The 22,069-nt window shown below is 41.4% G+C and overlaps 1 protein-coding gene across 8 annotated transcripts in view; it reads right to left on the minus strand.

Annotated features, from left to right (window-relative positions):
• Window positions 1-22,069, minus strand: part of ZMIZ1 (zinc finger MIZ-type containing 1) — a 479,806-nt gene that overhangs the window by 362,046 nt on the left and 95,691 nt on the right. For all 8 annotated transcript variants that reach the window (XM_070751999.1, XM_070752003.1, XM_070752002.1 and 5 more), the window contains exon 2: window positions 7,254-7,376. The gene's annotated coding sequence lies outside the window, so the exon portion shown is untranslated. The remainder of the gene's footprint in view (window positions 1-7,253; window positions 7,377-22,069) is intronic.

Here is a 22,069-nt window from a genome sequence, read left to right on the forward strand (position 1 = left end):
ATGTGCGGCCACACAAAACATAGCCATTCGTAATTCATGTGCTGTCTGAACATGCATGCAGCATCAAAACCACAGGGATATAGGATGGGATTGCATCCGGGTGGAATATATTATATTTCATGTTGTTTACAACCATCTATACTTAATTGAGTAACAGTCTGTTTACATTGCACACATGAAAATGTTGAAATTCATACATATGTACAATTAACTGATCATGTGAAACGATGCTATTATTAAGACTTGTTTTGCAAATATTCAATTTGCCACTGCAGGTGGGCTGTTTTGCCAGATGAATCATAATAATTATTTTTGCCTGTTTATTAATAGATGTTAGGTAGATTCTAAATACATTAAGTGGATACAAAGTTTTTTTTGTTTTTTTTAAAAGCACAATTAACACAATCCTGATTACTTTTCTGAACCACCCACAAAATACGATACAAAATACAGTAGATAGTTTATTAACTTCTAAAACAGTGTTTTTCAACCAGTGTGCCGCAGCACACTAGTGTGCCGCGAGACATGGTCAAGTGTGCCACGAAGGTCAGAGGGAAAGAAAGCAAGAGAGAGAGAAAGAAAGAGAAAGAAAGCAAGAGAGAGAGAGAAAGAAAGCAAGACAGAGAAAGGGCGGCCGAGAGAGAAAGAGAACAAGAGAGAGAGAGAAAGAAAGCAAGAGAGAGAGAAAGAGAGAGAAAGAAAGCAAGAAAGAGAGAGAAAGAGGGAGGGAAGGAGAGAGAGAGAAAGACATAGAGGGAGATAGTGAGGGAGAGAGAAAGAACAAAAAAGAGAGGAAGGAAGGAAGAGAAAGAAAGAGGGATGGAGAGAGAGAAAGAAAGAGGAAGGAAGGGAGAGAAAGAGGGAGAGAGAAATAGAGCGAAAGGGAGGCAGAGAGAGAGAGAATTTTTTTGTCCAAACTTTTTTTAGCCCCACCCCACCCCGCTCAATGTGCCCCAGGTTTTCGTAAATGTAAAAAATGTGTTGCGGCTCAAAAAAGGTTGAAAATCACTGTTCTAAAAGACCACTCAAAGGTTACGTAAGCACTAGAACTACTTGGTGATAATTTTCTCATTGGATATTTATTAATTTCCTTAATAAATAATAATTTATTGATCAGAAGTAACACTTCTGTTTTGTTAAAACAAAGAGAATTGCAGCTAGAAGCAAAATCCAAGAAAACTTATCAAAGTTTCCAAAAGACGCAGCTGCTTTAATCGACTACAGAGCAGTGAGTCCTCCGCACAACACTGTTCACGAAACAATTGTTTTGACAAATTGCACAGCCCTTGTTTGTATTCTCCCTGACACAACAACTCATATAGAACATACCCTCAATTACTGAAGTCTTGTGATTATTTAGAAACTTTAAATGACTATGCCCAGAGAGATATGAACAGGGTAAAGGTACCGAAAGTGCTGAATTAAAACAGTCATTAGCAAGAAATGCCACAATATTACTTTTCACGCTAAAATTGCAGGGCCTTTATTGCCTTCATGCTCAGACATGTGGAACTTATCTGAGGTAACATGATGCTTGCAAATGACTAATTAGCTGAAATTTAAAAATGCAGATATAAAAAGCAATTGGGGGTAATACAAAGTTTGTCCTGCAGCAATATCAGATATTATTTTTGCAGTTCTTAATTTTTCTCCTTTCCTCCCCTCCCTCCTTCCCTTTCTTCGTTGTTGAAAAATACAATCCTATTGTGCTTTTCACTTGTGGGCACGCAAAATGATGCCAAGAATGGAGAAAAAGCCAGAAAGAATAAGACAAAGACATTAAGGAAAAGGCTAAAATGTATTTTCCGTCAACACCTTTCACTGTTTTTCTCCAAGCCTTTCTACCTCTGCAGATCATCCCAACTCCCACCGCCTCTCTTCCTCCATCTCAAAATATGATTTCAACACAGGTTTTAAAAGTTGAGCCAACATCTGTCATTTTTAAATGTTTGTTTGTCAGAATGCCATGGAAGCCGATTTCACACGTCAATCCGAGTATCATTAAAGATTCCAAAACAATACATTTACATTATAAAGCAGACCTGTTGCCCCAAGCAAATTTCAGTCTTTTTTAAATTGTGTGCATGTGTGTTTATCATGGACTTCTGAAAATTTTGATATCGGTGATTCGCCCAGTATTTTATTATTTTGTTTCATTTTTATTGGCCATCCATCTTGCCCCAGGGTAAATAGAGGCCACTTAAAACCAATAAAACCAAAGAATAAATTATTTCTAATAACAATAAAAGTTTTACTCCAAGGGCAGATTTGCATCACAATCAAATAAGCAGTCAGATTCTATTCACTGCTCTTTACCGGTATGACTTCAGCCAACCATCAAGATTGTCCCAGTTACTTTTACTTAGAACTGGGGGACAGAATTGAACACACTCAAAACCATAGAAATTGTGGTAGAAACCCTCCTACCCTACCACCTCTCACAATACCGCCGGTGGTCTTCATCCCCCGGCACATTTTGCAGGAGGCCCGGGGGACACGGAGACTGGCGGCAGCCGCCATTTTAATTTTGGCCGAAATCTCGCGAGGCTTCGCGAGATCTCGGCCAAATGATCAGACCAGAGTGGTCTGATCGTGACGTGGTCCGGGCGGGGCCTGCCGGCCCTATAAAAGGGCTGGCAAGCTCCGAGTTAGGCCTTTTCACCCGGACCTTCGTCGTGAGCAGACACCCGCCTGCCCTCCCTATCTTGCAGTGTGCTACTTAGGGTCGCCCTAGGGGGCCGAATAGGAATTTTTGGCGGTCTGGCCTTTTAGCCATGACCGTTTTTTCGCCTATTCCACACTGTGGAGACGGATAAGCGGTTAGGAGGTGTGTGCACCTGTGTTAGGCTGATTGGCTTACCTTTGGTCATTTGGGTAGGCAGGTTAGGGGCGGGAAACTGGGTGGTGGTTTAGCAACTGCGTGTTCTCCGTTGGGCATCTTTGGGGATGATTGACAGGTTCTCTCCAAAGGCTTGTGGTTTTGGCGACCTGAGCAGTTGGGGGGAACCTGTCTTTGGGTCCCGCCCATTAAATTCCACTTGTAGGGGTTAGCCGGCGGGACCTCCCACATGCGCCTGGATTAGCATGGAGCTACGCCCATAAGTTGCCCAGGAAGTTTATTCTACGTCATTTTCCGCCCCGGAAGCAATTGTTTGACCCTGCGGGTCCTTGTTAGGGTTATGTTTAATTATGCTAATTATGCTAATTTATTTAAAATAAATTATGCAAATTTATTTTAATAAAAATGACCCAGTTTTAAATCCAGCTCTTGTGTCCGTGTCATTACTCCGCCTCTCCTGCAATACTAGACAACACAGTATCAACAGTAGAGACCTTCAAATTTCTAGGTTCAATCATATCTCAAGACCTAAAATGGTCACCTAACATCATCAAAAAAGCACAACAAAGAATGTTCTTTCTGCGCCAGCTCAGGAAGCTCAAACTGCCCAAGGAGCTGCTGATCCAGTTCTACAGAGGAACCATTGAGTCTGTCATCTGCACCTCTATCACTGTCTGGTTCGGTTCTGCAACCCAACAAGACCGACACAGACTTCAGAGTTAATCAGAACTGCAGAAAAAACAATTGCTGCCAACCTGCTTTCCATTGAGGACCTGTATAATGACCCCTCACATCCTAGACATAAACTGTTTCAATTCCTACCCTCAAAACCCCGGTACACAGCACTGCACAAAAAGACAACTAGACACAAGAAGGGTTTTTTTCCCCAAATGCCATCACTCTGCTAAATAAACAATTCCCTCACCAGTATCAAACTATTCCCTAAGGCTGCATTATTATTACAATTAGTCTTCTCATAGTTCCTATCACCCATCTCCTCCCACTTATGACTATATGACTCATGTGTTGCTCGTATCTTTACGATTTATTTTAATATTGATTGTTTCCTGATTGCTTATTTGAGCCCTATGACAATCATTAAGTGCTGTGCCTCAAGATTCTTAACTAATGTACTCTGAGAGCATAGGCACCAAAAAGAAATTGTGTGAAATTGTCCAATCACACTTGGCCAATAAAGAATTCTATTCTATTCTGTTCTGTTCTGTTCTGTTCTACTCTACTCTATTCTATTCTACTCTTCTACTCTATTCTATTCTATTTCTATTCAAGCTTTCCAGGATCAGCAAACACAGAAAGCTGGCGATTTGGTTAATCAAGATTAAGGAGAATTAGGAGCAACACTGCTTGACTGCCCCTTCCATTATATTTTATTTTCCTTAACTTTAATCTCAGCATTCCTGTTCGGTTTATCATTGCCAGTCTGGCCTGATAGCAGAACATCTAATCAACATTCGAAGCTAAATGTTTATGCAAGGTTTGGCCCTGGCTAAGACTAGCAAAGGAATTATTTTCTAGGCCAAAACTTGAGGAGACCGTACGATGTCTAACACCCACAAAGGTCTAGAAGGGAGGTCCATTTTCCTACGCCAGAAGAGCAAAGCAGAACAAAATACAGGGAATCCTCAACTTACAGACACAACGGAGCCCCAAATTTATATTGCTAAGTAGGAGACACCTGCAAAGGGAGTTTTCCCTTTTTTATTATTATTATTATTATTATTATTATTATTATTATTATTATTATTATTATTATTGTTGTTATTACTATTGTTGTTATTATTATTACTATTATTATTATTATTATTATTATTATTATTATTATTATTATTAATTAGATTTGTATGCCGCCCCTCTCCGTAGACTCAGGGCGGCTCACAACAGTGATAAAACCAATACATGGTAACAAATCTAACAATTAAAATCTAAAATAAGAGTTTTACATTACAAAGTCTAAATCAAAATAAATAGATAAAATACATACACACAACCTTTCTCACCACAGTTGTTAAGGGATTCACTGTAGTCAGGGGTGGGTCCTAACTTAAATTGCCGCCGGTTCGTTTCCTCTCGAGCCCTGTGGCTGTGCCATGTGGGGAGGGGGGCACAGTGCCAAAAACCCAGCTTCTGCTGCACGAATCCCAGCGACCAGTTGTCCCGTCAACTAAACAATGCCGCTTGGCGGGACCCAGGGGAAGAGCCTTCTCTGTGGCGGCCCCGGCCCTCTGGAACCAACTCCCCCCAGAAATTAGAATTGCCCCCACCCTCCTTGCCTTTCGTAAGCTACTTAAAACCCACCTCTGCCGCCAGCCATGGAGGAATTGAGATTCCCTTTCCCCCTAGGCCTTTACAATTTTATGCATGGTATGTCTGTATGTCTGTTTGGTTTTTATATTAATGGGTTATTAATCGTTTTTAGTATTGGATTATTATTGTTCGCTGTCTTATTATTGCTGTTAGCCGCCCCGGGTCTCCGGAGAGGGGCGGCATACAAATCCAATAAATAAAATAAATAAATTAAATAAATAAATTTTGAAAAGCAGGAAAAAAGCAGGAAAAACAGCCAAAAAGCAGCCTCTGCAGATGAGCAGAAGCCGAAACCAAAATGGCGGCACCGACAGAACTAGCTCCATTATGTCATCACCAGTTCTACAAAACTGGTCCGACCTGGGAGGAACTCCCCTGACTGTAGTTGACAAGTTATTAAACCCGGTTATTGAAAGTGAATCTAGCTTCCACATCGACTGTGAGAAGGTTGCCAAAGAGGATTGCGTGACCTTGGAACGTAACCGCATGAATCCCAGCGACCGGTTAGGTCCCACAGAGTCGGCCTTCTCCAGGCCCCGTCAACTAGGCAATGTCACTTGTTGGGGCCTAGGGGAAGAAGAACCTTCTCTGTGGGGGCTCCGGCCCTCTGGAATCCGCTCCCTCTGGAGATTCGTACTGCCCCTACCCTCCTCGCTTTCCGCAAGGGTCTTAAGACGCCAGGCTTGGGGCGATTAGACCCTAGCCCCCTGGGCAATGAATGTGACATATTATTCTTGTTTGAGTGGGTATGATTGTTTTCTTTAAATAATACAGTACTGGGTTTTATAGACTACAAACCTAGAAACATAGAAGTCTGACGGCAGAAAAAGACCTCATGGTCCATCTAGTCTGCCCTTATACTATTTTCTGTATTTTATCTTACAATGGATATATGTTTATCCCAGGCATGTTTAAATTCAGTGACTGTGGATTTATCTACCACGTCTGCTGGAAGTTTGTTCCAAGGATCTACTACTCTTTCAGTCAAATAATATTTTCTCATGTTGCTTTTGATCTTTCCCCCAACTAACCTCAGATTGTGTCCCCTTGTTCTTGTGTTCACTTTCCTATTAAAAACACTTCCCTCCTGGACCTTATTTAACCCTTTAACATATTTAAGTGTTTCGATCATGTCCCCCCTTTCCCTTCTGTCCTCCAGACTCTACAGATTGAGTTCATGAAGTCTTTCCTGATACGTTTTATGCTTAAGACCCTCCACCATTCTTGTAGCCCGTCTTTGGACCCCTTCAATTTTGTCAATATCTTTTTGTAGGTGAGGTCTCCAGAACTGAACACAGTATTCCAAATGTGGTCTCACCAGCACTCTCTATAGCAGGATCATAATCTCCCTCTTCCTGCTTGTTATACCTCTAGCTATGCAGCCAAGCATCCTACTAGTACATTTAGTTTTTAAATTAATTGGATTTAGATGATTATATTGTATCGTTCTTCTTCTTTATGTGCTGTAAGCCGCCCCGAGTCTTTGGAGAAGGGAGGCATATAAATTCGAATAAATAAATAACAATGGTCATAAGAATGAGCCGTTTACTAAGCATATTCTCATGTTTTACTACTCAATTTTAGCATATTATACTGCATTTTAACTTATTATTTATTCAAATTCCCTCTATTTTAGCAAATTTTATTTTATTGTATTGTATTGTATTTTAACCAGTCACAGTTTTATGACGACCGATGTGGTCCTTTTCCTCGCTTTGATCTGGTCGATTGACTAATCAAATAAAGTTGATATTGATATTGATTGATACTAAGCATCTGAATTTGGGTGACCTGATCGTGGGGATGCGGCAAAGGTCGTAACCGTGAAAAATGGTGTCAAGTCCCTTTTCTCAGCGCCATTGTAATTTTGAATGGTCACTAAACAAGCCACTGTAAGTCGCTGACTACCCATATATGCGCAACGTCTCCTTGATATAATTTTCCGAAAATGCAAATGCCATCGACTCCAGTGAAGAAGTTACGCAAGAGTAAAAGTTTCCACGCCATCTCCTTCAGACCTCACCCATTTTTCCTACTGGCTCTGATGAGGCAATTTAAGAAGCAGAACATTAAATGGGCAAATAATTACCTTTTAACTCCTGGAGGAGGCCAACGCTGATTAACACGCAGGAGCTCTTAACAAACAGAGAGAGGAGGAGGAGGAGGTGGTGGTGGCAGCCCAGAGCAGTTCCTGCAGTCATCAAGGTCGTTTCTAACAGGAGGAAAACCAAAAAGAAGGAGAAAAGATAGTTAACTATTAATTTTCAAAACACCGATGCCATAGGGAAGATGGTAAGTGCCCAAAAATCCTAGCAGTCAAGATGTCGGCTTGGCATTTAACCTTCCATTATGAAAAACACACCCATTTCTTCCTTACAGGTTGAAATCTTCCTACTTATGACTAGTGGTAGTTCGGGCGAACCAGTAGCGACGGCGCCAGGAGGCTCCGCCCACCCGCCGGGACATCATCACAGATGAGCTGCGTATGTACAGAAGCCACCCCTGCGTGTTCACACTTCCGACCCAGTAGCAAAAGTAAATGAAACCCACTACTGCAGTGATGGCGAACCTTTATTCCCCTCGGATGCCGAAAGAGCAAGTGCCCACACTCATATTTCAATGCCTGGGAAGGGCAAAGACAGCTTCCCCCACCTCCTGGAGGCCCCCTGGATGCTGGACATGGCCTGTTTCCCAACTTCTACTGGGCCCAGTAGGCTCATGTTTCACCCTCCCCAGGCTCCAAAGGCCTCTCTGGAGCCGGGGGAGGGTAAAATGCTCTCCCCTATCCCCCCCGGAGGCATTGTGGAAGCCAAAAATTAATTAATTAATTAATTTATTTATTTATTAATTATATGCCACCCCTCTCCGTAGACTCGGGGCGGCTAAAAACAATGATAAAAACAGCATGTAACAATCCAGTCCAATACTAAAATAACTAAAAAACCCTTATTATAAAAACCAAACATACATACACACATACCATGCGTAAATTGTAAAGGCCTAGGGGGAAAGAGTATCTCAGTTCCCCCATGCCTGGTGGCAAAGGTGGGTTTTAAGGAGCTTACGAAAGGCGAGGAGGATGGGGGCAATTCTAATCTCTGGGGGGAGTTGGTTCCAAAGGGCCGGGGCCACCACAGAGAAGGCTCTTCCCCTGGGTCCCGCCAAACGACATTGTTTAGTTGACGGGACCTGGAGAAGGCCAACTCTGTGGGACCTAACCGGTCGCTGGGATTCGTGCGGCAGAAGGCGGTCTCGGAGATAATCTGGTCCGGTGCCATGAAGGGCTTTATAGGTCATAACCAACACTTTGAATTGTGCCCGGAAACTGATCGGCAACCAATGCAGACTGCAGAGTGTTGGTGTAACATGGGCATACCTAGGGAAGCCCATGATTGCTCTCGCAGCTGCATTCTGCACGATCTGAAGTTTCCGAACACTCTTCAAAGGTAGCCCTATGTAGAGAGCGTTACAGTAGTCGAGCTTCGAGGTGATGAGGGCATGAGTGACTGTGAGCAGTGAGTCCCGGTCCAAATAGGGCCGCAACTGGTGCACCAGGCGAACCTGTGCAAATGCCCTCTTAGATCCTCTGTGCCAGCCAAAAATCAGCTGGCCAGCATATACATGCATGTTGGAGCTGAGCTAGGGCAACAGCTCATGTGCCAGCAGATATGACTCCACGTGCCACTTCTGGCACCTGTGCCATAGGTTTGCCATCACTGCACTACTGCTTACAATTTACAACTGAGCTCAAAATTTACCTTGCCCGCTTTTTTTTATTTTTGCTCTCCCAGGTTTCAAAGGCTGAAAAAGAGTCCAAACATCTATTTGAAAACTTATCTTGGTCGGTAAGCCACTCCCACCCAGTCACATGACCTTTAAGCCACCCCGGTCAGATGACTGTCAAGCCACTGCCACCTGGTCACATGGCTGGCAAGCCACTCCTGCCCGGTCACATGACCACCAAGCCACACCCACAAAATAAGCCACTGCCACAGCATGTCAGTAAAAATTTTGGCAGCCCATCACTGGCTGGTCGTAAGTCGCCTTTCCCAGTGCTGTAGTAACTTTTACGGTCACCAAATGAACGGGCTGTAAATTGAGGACTTACAATAATAATGGTGAAAAAGAGATGAAAGAAGGGGGAAAGAAGGATAGGCAGAAATCTTAATTGTATTCATGCATCTTGTTTGTTATGAAGCTACTTTTCATGTCCTTGCAGTACCAAGCATTTATTTTTTCACCTTATTTATTATTTATTTATTTATTTATTTATTGGATTTGTATGCCGCCGCTCTCCGTAGACTCGGGGCGGCTAACAACAGTAATAAAAACAGCATATAACAATCCAATATTAAAACAGTTAAAAACCCTTATTATAAAACCAAACATACAATCAGACATACCATGCATAAAATTGTAAAGGCCTAGGGGGAAAGTATATCTCAATTCCTCCATGCCTGGCGGCAGAGGTGGGTTTTAAGAAGCTTACGAAAGGCAAGGAGGGTGGGGGCAATTCTAATCTCTGGGGGGGAGTTGGTTCCAGAGGGCCGGGGCCGCCACAGAGAAGGCTCTTCCCCTGGGTCCGACATTGTTTAGTTGACGGGACCCGGAGAAGACCCACTCTGTGGGACCTGACTGGTCGCTGGGATTTGTGCAGCAGAAGGCGGTCCCTGAGATAATCTGGTCCCGTGCCATTAAGGGCTTTGTAGGTCATAACCAACACTTTGAATTGTGACCGGAAACTGATTGGCAACCAATGCAGACTGCGGAGTGTTGGTGTAACATGGGCATATTTGGGGAAGCCCATGACTGCTCTCGCAGCTGCATTCTGCACGATCTGAAGTTTCCGAACACTTTTCAAAGGTAGCCCCATGTAGAGAGTGTTACAGTAGTCGAGCCTCGAGGTGATGAGGGCATGAGTGACTGTGAGCAGTGAGTCCTGGTCCAAATAGGGCCGCAACTGGTGCACCAGGCGAACCTGGGCAAACGGCACCCTCGCCACAGCCGAAATATGTTTCTGTAATGTGAGCTGTGGATCGAGGAGGATGCCCAAGTTGCGGACCCTCTCTGAGGGGGTCAATAATTCCCCTCCCAGGGTGATGGACGGACGGATGGAATTGTCCTTAGCTTAGTATAGGCAAAAAAACACCACCCGGTGCATGGAACCCACAACAGCATTAGCAAACAATGCATCCAGCACCACCCAAAAATCCAATGTGCAATCTAATGAAATCTCAGAGATCATTAAAGAGGTGATAGATGCATTCACCCATTGTCTTACGAAGTTCTGCCACTGTAAATTTTTCAAATGGGTTTAGGGCCAGCCATTTTCCCCAAGCCGTGCTATTAGCCGGAATAAAAATAAAAATGAAAATGAATGAATGAGCCCGCAGCCAAAGCAGCATGGGCTAGGATTTCATTAGAGCTCCTGCAAAGCAGAGTAATTTCTGGTCAGAGCTTGGACTTAAAAGAACCAAGATTAAATTAGGCACCTTGGAAAAATTTGTTTGCGGTTTACCTATTTAAATTTCTAGCCCATTCTGATCGATGCAGTCTTATTATGGACTTAGCTTTTTTTCTCACGAGATGTGAACATATGTGAATAGGTACAAGCGTGTCAATATCCTTCCCAAATCTTAAGAGCCATAACTCATTCCTCACTGCCAGAAGTTCAATCCTGACAGGGCTCAAGATTGAGTGAGAAAAAGAAATGAAGAGAGGGAGGGAGGGAGGGAGAGAGAGGCGAGAGAGAGAAAGAGAGGGGAGAAAAAGAAAGAGAGAGAGAAAGAGAGAGGAGAGATAGAGTGAGAGGAAATATTTTTAGGAATGAAGTACACTTGCAGGCTCACCCATCCATCTTGAAAGAAATGACAGCACTCAAAACAAAGCCAACAGAAGAGAAACAGAATCACATTTCAGCTGACTTAATCTTAACATAAACAAATAAAATTTGATACCAATGTACAGAAGGGCAAAACTTTCTCTGCATCTGTGAAAACCGGACACTTCTGAACATTTGTCGAATCTACAGAAGGTAGATTTGGAAGCATGATCAAAATTCAGACGCAACTGACGGTTGCACGATTTACGACCTTCTGATAACGAAGTCAAGGGGGAAGCCACCTTCACTTAACAACCATGCTACCAATTTTACAACCTTCGTGATTCACCTAACCACGGTGACAAGAAAGGTTGCCAAATAGGGCAAAACACACTAAACCAATGCCTTACTTAGTGACATAAATTTTGCACTCTATTGCGGCCATAAATTGAGGACTACCTGGAATATACGATGAGCCATGGTTAGTTTTGAAATTACGGCAGCTGAGATTTCCAACATCCAAATAGCTATAATTATATCCTTAATTTTCAAGAAATTATTATATCCAAATTTAGAAACCTAGAAGATTGATGGCAGAAAAAGACCTCGTGGTCCATCTAGTCTGCCCTTATACTATTTCCTGTATTTTATCTTAGGATGGATATATGTTTATCCCAGGCATGTTTAAATTCAGTTACTGTGGATTTTTCTACCACGTCTGCTGGAAGTTTGTTTCAAGCATCTACTACTCTTTCAGTAAAATAATATTTTCTCACATTGCTTCTGATCTTTCCCACAACTCACCTCAGATTGGGCCCCCTTGATCTTGTGTTCTCTTTTCTATTAAAAACACTTCCCTCCTAAACCCTATTTTACCCTTTAAACATATTTAAATGTGTCGATCATGTCTCCCCTTTCCCTTCTGTCCTCCAGACTAGACAGATTGAGTTCATGAAGTCTTTCCTGATATTTATGCTTAAGACCTTCCACCATTTTTGTAGCCCATCTATGGACCCGTCCAATTTTATTTCTTCTCCAAGAAGGGAAAACAACAACTGCAAACCATTATATCCTACTTTTTTTTACAGCTTTTACTAACTAATATTAAGTAATGTAGCCTAAGAAGAAAAGGTGATTTAAAAAAATAATAATGATAATTCCATGGGTGATTTGAAATTCAGTTGTGGTTGCAAGCAAGGGATAAAATGTGCACCACTATGCCAGCTCTATTTTTTGCATGCTTGCTTGTCACATTGCAATGCAACTATAAAAGTGTGTTCTGGGAGAGTGCGATGTACATTTCCTCATAATGGTTGTGAAAGGATGTATGTCTATGGCTATATGGGCAGTCCTTGAGTTATGACCAGAATAAGCCCAAAAAGTGAGACAGTTGTTAATGTGAATTTTTTCCACAGTTGTTAAGTGAATTCCAGGGATTGTGCAGCAGAAGTCCGGGTGAAATGAGGGCACACTGACACAAACCTGTGGTTTCTTTATAGTTGTAAAGTCGAACACCGCACACTTAAAACTTTGCTAAGGTTGAGAAACATTGTGGGACATAACACTTATTTAAATTTAGCCATCTGCACATTCCTTCTGCCACACAAATCCCAGAGACCAGTTAGGTCCCACAGAGTTGGCCTTCTCCAGGTCCCGTCAACTAAGCAATGTCGTCTGGCGGGACCCAGGGGAAGAGCCTTCTTTGTGGCAGCCCCGACCCTCTGGAATCTGCTCCCCCCAGATATCAGAGTTGCCCTGACCCTCCTTGCCTTTCGCAAGCTCCTTAAAACCCACCTCTGTCGTCAGGCATGGGGGAATTGAAATTTTTCCCTTCCCCCTAGGCTTATAGAATTTATACATGGTATGCTTGTTTGTATGATTGGTTTCTTAAATTGGGTTTTTTAAATTTATTTTTAATATTAGATTTGTTTACATTGTCTTCTTTATTGTTGTTAGCCGCCCCGAGTCTTCGGAGAGGGGCGGCATACAAATCTAATAAATAAATAAAATAAATTTTTCTAAAATGTATTCAAGTATATCGCCAGAATATTGGAAATGTCAAAGAAAAAATTGTTATCATGCATGGTGGACCTGTCCAGTTGGGAAAACATTGGAATAAAATTAAAAACTATTTAGAGCAAATAACCGGTCAACAAATCCCTTTGAAACCAGAACTATACCTACTTGGAATAATTAGGAAAAAAAAATCTAAGGATGATCGATATTTAATAATACATATAATCACAGCTGCCAGACTTGGTTATGCGCAGACCTGGAAATTAAACAAGGTCCCCTCAACACTAAAATTAATAAATAAATAAATAAATAAATGATACTGAATTCTACCAAACTTGGAGCAGGCGGCGCGATTGGGTTAATAAAAAAAAACATTTTAAAGCTTAAATATCTATAATACTGTACAGTCTAATTTCTCACAATCTGAAAGTATACAAGAAAAAAAAAAGTAAGCAATCTTGTTATTCCTGCCATTTACTAGATATACAAAATAATTTTAAAAATTTAACTTTTAACTTTGGACAATTTATGATTTACGTAATAGGATTGAAATGAATAAAGATGAAGATTTAGGTAACAATGATACAATATAGCAATGTAAAACTAATAGGCTGATAAAAAAAATTGAAACAATAATGCCAACAAGATGGTTGGCAAATGTTTAATTGAGTGTTTAAGACTTGATATATAACTGTAATTATGAATGATGACATTTTTAAAATTTGTTATTATTTTTATTTATTTATTTATTGGATTTGTATGCATGTATAAGTCTATATGTCTGTATAAGTTCTGTTCTGTTTTTATTTTTGTCTTTGTTTTATGGTATTTGGTTTTTTTCTTAATGCAAATAATTAATAAAGATTTTTTTTTAAAAAAAGCCCCACTTATTTAAATTTCACTTATTTAAGTTTAACTTATTTAAATTTCACTTATTTAAGTTTAACTTATTTAAATTTCACTTATTTAAGTTTAACTTATTTAAATTTCACTTATTTAAGTTTAACTTATTTAAATTTCACTTATTTAAGTTTAACTTACTTAAATTTCACTTATTTAAATTTATGGCTATTTTTGTCATCCACCGCAAAAGGCAAATAACATCATGAGGTAAATCGAAACAGTTCTACTGAACAGACAGAAAAAGGCGGGGAAAAGGGGAAACACCCACTTTCCACCCAACAACCAATCACAGCGCAGAATGCCTCATGCATGAGTCAGCCTTTTCTAACTAATCCACTACAACTGTATGTTCTGGGCCAGGGCTAGGCAATGTTGGCTCTTTTATGACTTGTGGACTTCAACTCCCAGAATTCCTGGGCCAATCATGCTAGTTCAGGAATTCTGGGAGTTGAAGTCCACATGTCATTAGAAGAGCCAACTTTGCCTACCCCTGTTCTGGCCAACTGTACCCTCTTCTGTTCCTGCTATATACAATAACTATGGAACACAATTTATTTATTTTTTAAGCATGCTTTTCCTGTTTATTCCAAAGTAACAATTTTTAAAATTCCTTACATTTACATAAAATTATTTCACCAAAGATAGAAGGAAACCTCTGTAAAATAATGAAAAATTGCTTTTCTTAAGGCTCCTAATATACACAATTTAACTAACAAGCTATTTCTTTCTTTTTTTAATGTATCTTTATTTGTTTTCTACATATAACAAAACAAGCAAACAAAATAGTCAAATACAAACAAAGGGAAAACAGAAAGGGAAAAATAGGGAGGGGGGGGAGAAAACTTGAAGACAGAAATTTATTTTGTTTCTACTTGGAAGCCAGTTCTGGGCTTTTGTGCTTGAGTTGAAAAAAAACCCTAAACAATGTTGTTTTGCGGGACCCAGGGGAAGAGCCTTCTCTGTGGCGGCCCCAGCCCTTTGGAACCAACTCCCCCCAGAGATTAGAATTGCCCCCACCCTCCTCGCCTTTCGTAAACTTCTTAAAACCCACCTTTGCCACCAGGCATGGGGGAACTGAGATATTCTTTCCCCCTAGGCCTTTACAATTTTCGCATGGTATGTGTGTATGTATGTTTGGTTTTTATAATAAGGGTTTTTTTTAATTATTTTAGTATTGGATTTGATTGTTACATGCGGTTTTTATCATTGTTGTTAGCCGCCCGGAGTCTATGGAGAGGGGCGGCAATCAAATCAAATCAAATCAAGTCAATTCAATTCAATTCAATTCAAGTCAAGTCAAGTCAAGTCAAGTCAAGTCAAATCAAATCAAATCAAAACAAAACATAAAACTTCAATTTTGGGGCTTTGCATTTTAGATAGCTTTTTTTGGTTGTTATTGTTACAGGAAGTACTTGACTTATGACTTCAACTGCCCTATGTCAGCAACGGCGCACATGCGTGCACTAGCCAGCTGATTTTCAGCCTTGGGGAAGGTCGTTTCGCAGTCTGGGACTTTAGGAAGCTTCCCAAAGCCTCCAGAGTGCAAAAAACAACACAACGGGTAAACCGGAAGTCCATTTTTCCAAACTTCCGGTTTGCCTGTTTGGCCATTTTTTCACCATCCCAGGGTGTCAGGAATCAAAAAGCCCGAGGTAATATCATAATGCAGAAAGTAGGCCTCAGTTAAGAATGCTGAGTCATTCTGAGGCAGTTGAGCATGCAGCAACCTAGTAATTATGTGAAAAGTATTTAACTAGGCAAGAGCTCTTTGCTCTTCCTCTCTGTCCGTTCGCTGTTAGCTGTGTGCTGTTCGTGAGAAGTGTGCTCTGTATTGCTGTATAAGTTGGTTCCTGTGAGTTATTGAACTAAGATAGTTGTAGCAAGGTACTAGTAAGAGACCAGTTTATTGTATGTATAGTATAAACAGTAGTAGTAGTATAAATAAGTAAATATAGTTTTCCACAACTTCCTACTGCTGCTGTGTTTCATTGAAGACTTCAACTCTATTTCTACTGGTCTGTGGCTGGCTGGCTGGTTTGCTGCTTGGGCACAAACTGGCTAATTTCCACAAATGCAGCTCTGATACAGGGGGCAGCTTGGGGGTGTTGTGCTTAGCTCTGGCCCAGCTCCTGCCCCAAGGACTGTGGATGTGGGGGAGAGATCCACATGCTGCAGGCCTGTTTTGCCCCCGGTGGAATCTGCTGATGAAGGCTCCTCTGACCAAGAAGACATGAGTGACAGGGAGGAGGAGAGTGGGGCAGACAGCTCAGAAGGAGATCAATTATTCAGAACAAGACTTAATGATACAGCCACGCATGCGGAGAGCAATGCATAGGCAACAACAACTGAGAGATTATTATCAAAGAAAATGAGGCCACCTGTGGTTGGGTGGGGCTGTGGTCATTAGTGAGGCTGCTATAAAGAGCAGCCTGTGGGTTTGACCATTGTGGAGGATTATCTGATCATTGTGTTTCATGACTGCTTTAATGACTGACTTTTTGTGTGCTGATTTTTCCCTGCTTTGAAACTAAACCAGAGCAAAGTGTGTTTCACTTTGTGAAAGAAGGACTTTGAGTTGCCTCACAGCTGCAAGCTAAGTATCACAGAACTGATAAGGGACTTGTACAAATTACCAGTTTGTTTGGAGACCAGTGCTCTTTGCTATCCTAAAAGAGGGCTTGGTTTAAGTGAATTTTCATTATAAAGAACATTGTTTTGAATTTTCAAACGTGTGTGTGTCTAAAATTTGTACCTGTGAATTTTTGGGAGGAGTCTACCAGAGAGCCCGACAGAACAGGAGGGCTGCACATTCGCAGGACGAGGAGGTTGTGCGCATGCACGCACCCCCCCCCCCCCTCTTTTTGGCACATGAACCGAAAAGGTTCACCACCACTGTGATAGACTATGTCAAGCAGAAGAGCCTTCTCCGGCAACTTATATGCAATTTTTTTAAAAAAAGAAAATTAGATTCATTGGAAGAGGATAAATATAACATCAGTAAATATATAGTAGGGAGGCCAAGCAAGCAGGCCGTAGGAAACAACCCAGTAATTCAATTCCAAACAAGGAACCATTGGAAGCCCAGATAAATCTTTTTAGAAGATGAACAAAACCTATAAGGGAATTACTTTTTTTCCCTTTTTTTTTTTTTTTTTTTACAAATCTCCATTCTTTAATAAAAAGAAAGCATTGCATTAGTTTAAGTACCTTTCAGAACACGTTAACTTAGTTTATTTGAAATATGTTACTGAAACCCTTCATGATCTGGTCTCAGATTGTGCTACAGGAGGACTGTTGGAATAGAGTCATCTAATACAGTGTTTTTCAACCAGTGTGCTGTGGCACACTAGTGTGCCGCGAGACGTGGTGAGGTGTGCCGCGAAGCTCAGAGAGAAAGAAAGCAAGAGAGAGAAAGCAAGAGAGAAAGAAAGAAAGAGAGAAAGAAAGAAAGAAAGAAAGAGAGAGGAAGAAAGCAAGAGAGAGAAAGAGAGAGAGAGAGAACAAGAGAGAGAGAAAACAAGAGAAAGAAAGAGAGAGAGAGCAAGAGAGAGAAAGAAAGCAAGAGAGAGAGAGAAAGAGAGGGAGGGAAGGAGAGAGAGAGAAAGACATAGAGGGAGGGAGGGAGGGAGAGAGAAAGAGCAAAAAAGAGAGGAAGGAAGGAAGAGAAAGAAAGAAGGATGGAGAGAGAAAGAAAGAGGAAGGAAGGGAGAGAAAGAGGGAGGGAGAAAGAAATAGAGTGAAGGGGAGGAAGAGAGAGAGAGAGAATTTTTTTGTGCAACCTTTTTTTAGCCGTCCCCCCTGCTCAATGTGCCCCAGGGTTTTGTAACTGTAAAAAATGTGCCGCGGCTCAAAAAAGGTTGAAAATCACTGATCTAATAGATAAATGTGAATTATGGTAATGTAAAAAAAATATTAAGTTGTAGAGAGACATGAGAGCTGTGTTCTCTCTACAATGGTATAGGGCAGAGGTAGGCAAAGTTGGCTCTTCTATGACATGTGGACTTCAATTCCCAGAATTCCTGAGCTAGCATGATTGGATCAGGAATTCTGGGAGTTGAAGTCCACAAGTCATAGAAGAACCAACTTTGCCTACCCCAGGTATAGTGGACTAGAGGCTAAAACATATGAAGAAAGGTTTCAGGAACTGGACACGGCTAGTCTATTGAAGAGAAGGACCAGGTAGACTTGATAGCAGTCTTCCAATATTTGTGGGGCTGCCACAGAGAGGAAGGGGTCAAGCTATTTTCCAAAGCACCTGTAGGCCAATAATGGAGGGAAACAGATCAAGGAGAGATTTAAACTGGAAATAAGGAGAAATTTTCTGAGAGTGAGAACAATCAACGGATGGAATTGCCTGCCTTCAGATGTTGTGGGAGCTTCATCACTGGAAGCTTTCAAGAAGAGACTGGACTGCCATTTGTCAGAAATGTTTAAGTAAGTAAGTAAGAAAGAAAGTAAGTAAATAAGGAAGGAAGGAAGGAAGGAAGGAAGGAAGGAAGGAAGGAGAAGGAAGGAAAGAAAGAAGGAAGGATGGATGGACGGACGGACAGGAAGGAAGGAAGGAAGGAGAGGAGACGAAGAAGACAAAAAAGATGAAGGAGACGAAGAAGAAGACGAAGAAGAAGAAGATGAAGAAGAAGAAGTAGAAGAAGAAGGGAAAGAGAGAAAAAAGGACAAGGAAAACGGTAGAGAGAGAAAAAGAAAAGAGAAAGAAATAAAACAGAAAGAGAAAGAGAGATGAGAGAAAGAGAAAGGAAGAGAGACACCGAGAGAAAGAAAGCATTTAAGAAACACGTATTTATTTTTTTGCCAGGGATGTTTCCACCATCACTCAACTTTGAGCGAACCGCAGAGATTCCCCTGCAAACACACAGAGGCTGCACGTAGCTGCAAAAAAGGCAGCTTTGGTCTGCGACAAGCCTTGCTTGGTTTTTTTGTGCCACAGCCTGCTTTTGTCACCGCACAACTGTCATCTCCTGCTGTTTTAACAGGAGTTTTGGTTTGTCTGACAGAACAATCTTCTCCCCACTCATCCCCCCCTCTCTCTCCTTGCCTTGCAACTACGGTTAAGTTTATCTGCCCATTAGGGAAAAAAGAAACGCAAGATAATTTCCAAACTTCTTACACACACACACACACACACACACACACAAAGCCTTCTGCATTTCAAAGACAACAATGGCTCCCAGTTATCTCCATCAGATGATCAAAGTCCACGTTTTCTAACAAAGCGAGCAAGGGAGAACTTTTAATACTGTGATTCATTACAGCCCGAGTTCCTTCCTACAGACATCCTTTTCTGATGTCCCACACAGCTCCGTTTCCTGCCAGCGCCAGACCATAATAGCCGGCAGCTGTTTCTCAGAAAGCTGGTGGACCACAGCTACGAAAAGGGACACATTTAATAATAATAATAATAATTTATTAGATTTGTATGCCGCCCCTCTCCGAAAACTCGGGGCGGCTCACAACAACGATAAAAACAATATTATACTGGCACAAATCTAATATTTTAAAAAAAACCTAAAAACCCTATCATAATTAAAAACCAAACAGCACATACATACCAAACATAAATTATAATAAGCCTGGGGGAAAGGTGTCTCAAATCCCCCATGCCTGGCGGTATAGGTGGGTCTTAAGTAGTTTACGGAAGACAAGGAGGGTGGGAGCAGTTCTAATCTCCGGGGGGAGTTGATTCCAGAGGGCTGGGGCCGCCACAGAGAAGGCTCTTCCCCTGGGGCCTGCCAGATTACATTGTTTAGTCGACGGGACCCGGAGAAGGCCAACTCTGTGGGACATTATCGGCCGCTGGAATTCGTGTGGTAGCAGGCGGTTCCGGAGGTACTCTGGTCCAATGCCATGTAGGGCTTTAAAGGTCATGACCAACACTTTGAATTGTGACCGGAAACTGGTCGGCAGCCAATGCAGGCCACGGAGTGTTTTAGATACGTGGGCGAATCTGGGAAGCCCCACGATGGCTCTCGCGGCCGCGTTCTGCACGATCTGGAGTTTCCGAACACTTTTCAAAGGTAGCCCCATGTAGAGAGCGTTGCAGCAGTCGAATGTCGAGGTGATGAGGGCATGAGCGATTGTGAGCAATGACTCCCTGTCCAAATAGGGCTGCAACTGGTGCACCAGGCAAACCTGGGCAAACGCCCTCCTCGCCACAGCCGAAAGATGATGTTCCAATGTCAGCTGTGGACCGAGGAGGACGCCCAAGTTGCGCACCCTCTCTGAGGGGGTCAATAGTTCCCCCCCCCCGGGCAATGGACCATTTAATTTAACCAGCGAAGGGCTGCAAAAAAATTTTACTACCATGCTATGGCCGGGGCTGGCTTGATGGTCATGTGACCGGGCAGGAGTGGTTTGCCAGCCATGTGACCAGGTGGGAGTGGCTTGGCAATCCTGTGACCGGCGGGTGACTTAAAGGTCATGTAACTGGGTGGGAGTGGCTTGCCGACCACGATAAGTTTTCAAATTTGGACTTGGACTCTTTTTCAGTTGATTCAGTCACATTCAGTCTTTGCAGAGAAGCAGCATATAAATCTAATAAATTATTATTATTATTATTATTATTATTATTATTATCAATAATAATAATAATAATAATAATAATAATAATAATAATAATTTATTAGATTTGTATGCCGCCCCTCTCCGAAGACTTGGGGTGGCATCATTATTATTATTATTATTATTATTATTATTATTATTATTATTATTATTATTATTATTTAAAAGTACAAATGATAGACAGCATTATTTGTTGAGGAGCCCAGTAACATTTGAAGGTTTTGTACCGAACCCGCAAGGCTCAGTAGGATAACAGGTTAGGCAAATAGCTCAATTTTCTTTCATTGCTATCAAAGTTCAGTTCTACATAATGATTAAAAAAGGGTTCAAGGGGAAAAACATACTATTTAATTTATTTCCTATTTTAAAAGTAATTAAGGATCATACTAAGGTACTAGAGAAGGAAGGACAATAAAAAAACTATTAAGTATTCAATAAATAGTGCATAAAGTTACTACCCCCACTGTGCCCCCCCCCCATGGGGGTAGCAGCCCATTACTGCATTTAATGCTTCTCATTTCTTTGGGGCCATCAGTGTAGGTACCACTGTATATCCAAATAAGATAAAATACAGGAAATAGTATGAGGGCAGAGTAGATGGAAAATGAGGTCTTTTTCTGCCGTCAATCTTCTAGGTTTCTATGAGTCAATCTTGATTCGGTCAGGACCAAACCCCTGGGGCGAGCAGTGCAAATATTGCATTCTAAGCCCTGCACTCATGGACTTAGGATTGCATCCTCAACATGGTTAATTTAATGAAATCAGATATTATTTTATTTTTAAATTGTGCTCGATGTTTTTCACTTTTTAGGGCCTAGGGACATGATCGAAACATTTAAATATGTTAAAGGGTTAAATAAGGTTCAGGAGGGAAGTGTTTTTAATAGGAAAGTGAACCCAAGAACAAGGGGGCACAATCTGAAGTTAGTTGGGGCAAAGATCAAAAGCAACGTGAGAAAATATTATTTCACTGAAAGAGTAGTAGATCCTTGGAACAAACTTCCAGCAGACGTGGTTGGTAAATCCACAGTAACTGAATTTAAACATGCCTGGGATAAACATAGATCCATTGTAAGATAAAATACAGGAAATAGTATAAGGGCAGACTAGATGGACCATGAGGTCTTTTTCTGCCGTCAGTCTTCTATGTTTCTGTTAGTTATCAGGCAAAAGCAACTTCAACCAGGACCAGAATCACTCAGGAGAAGAGATCTCAACAGTAGTTTTATTGCGGGTCAATTATGTTAACAAGAATCTGACCAGACATGCCTTTCTTTGGGAATGGGGAGATAAGGCTTCAAAGACTTTCCGGTCCAGCCCCCTCTTAACCCCTTCTATCTGGAGTCTATCTGGAGATTCCACCCCATCAGTCCTGCACCCGAATAAAGGCCTTGTCTTCGGGTATAAGAAAGAAAACAAAACAGAATCAAGTAATAATAGTTTTATCAGTTACAAGAAAACATTAAAAGAAAAACGAATGCCTCCGCCAGGTCTGAATCATGCAATTCTTTTTAGAAAATTTTTCCAACTGGAGTAAGAACGTGGGTCTCCAGAGGGAAATTTAGGGCCAAATATTTAAAAAAATAAAA

The sequence above is a fragment of the Erythrolamprus reginae genome, chromosome 5 (genome assembly GCF_031021105.1).
Source record: "Erythrolamprus reginae isolate rEryReg1 chromosome 5, rEryReg1.hap1, whole genome shotgun sequence".
Lineage (NCBI taxonomy): Eukaryota > Metazoa > Chordata > Lepidosauria > Squamata > Dipsadidae > Erythrolamprus > Erythrolamprus reginae.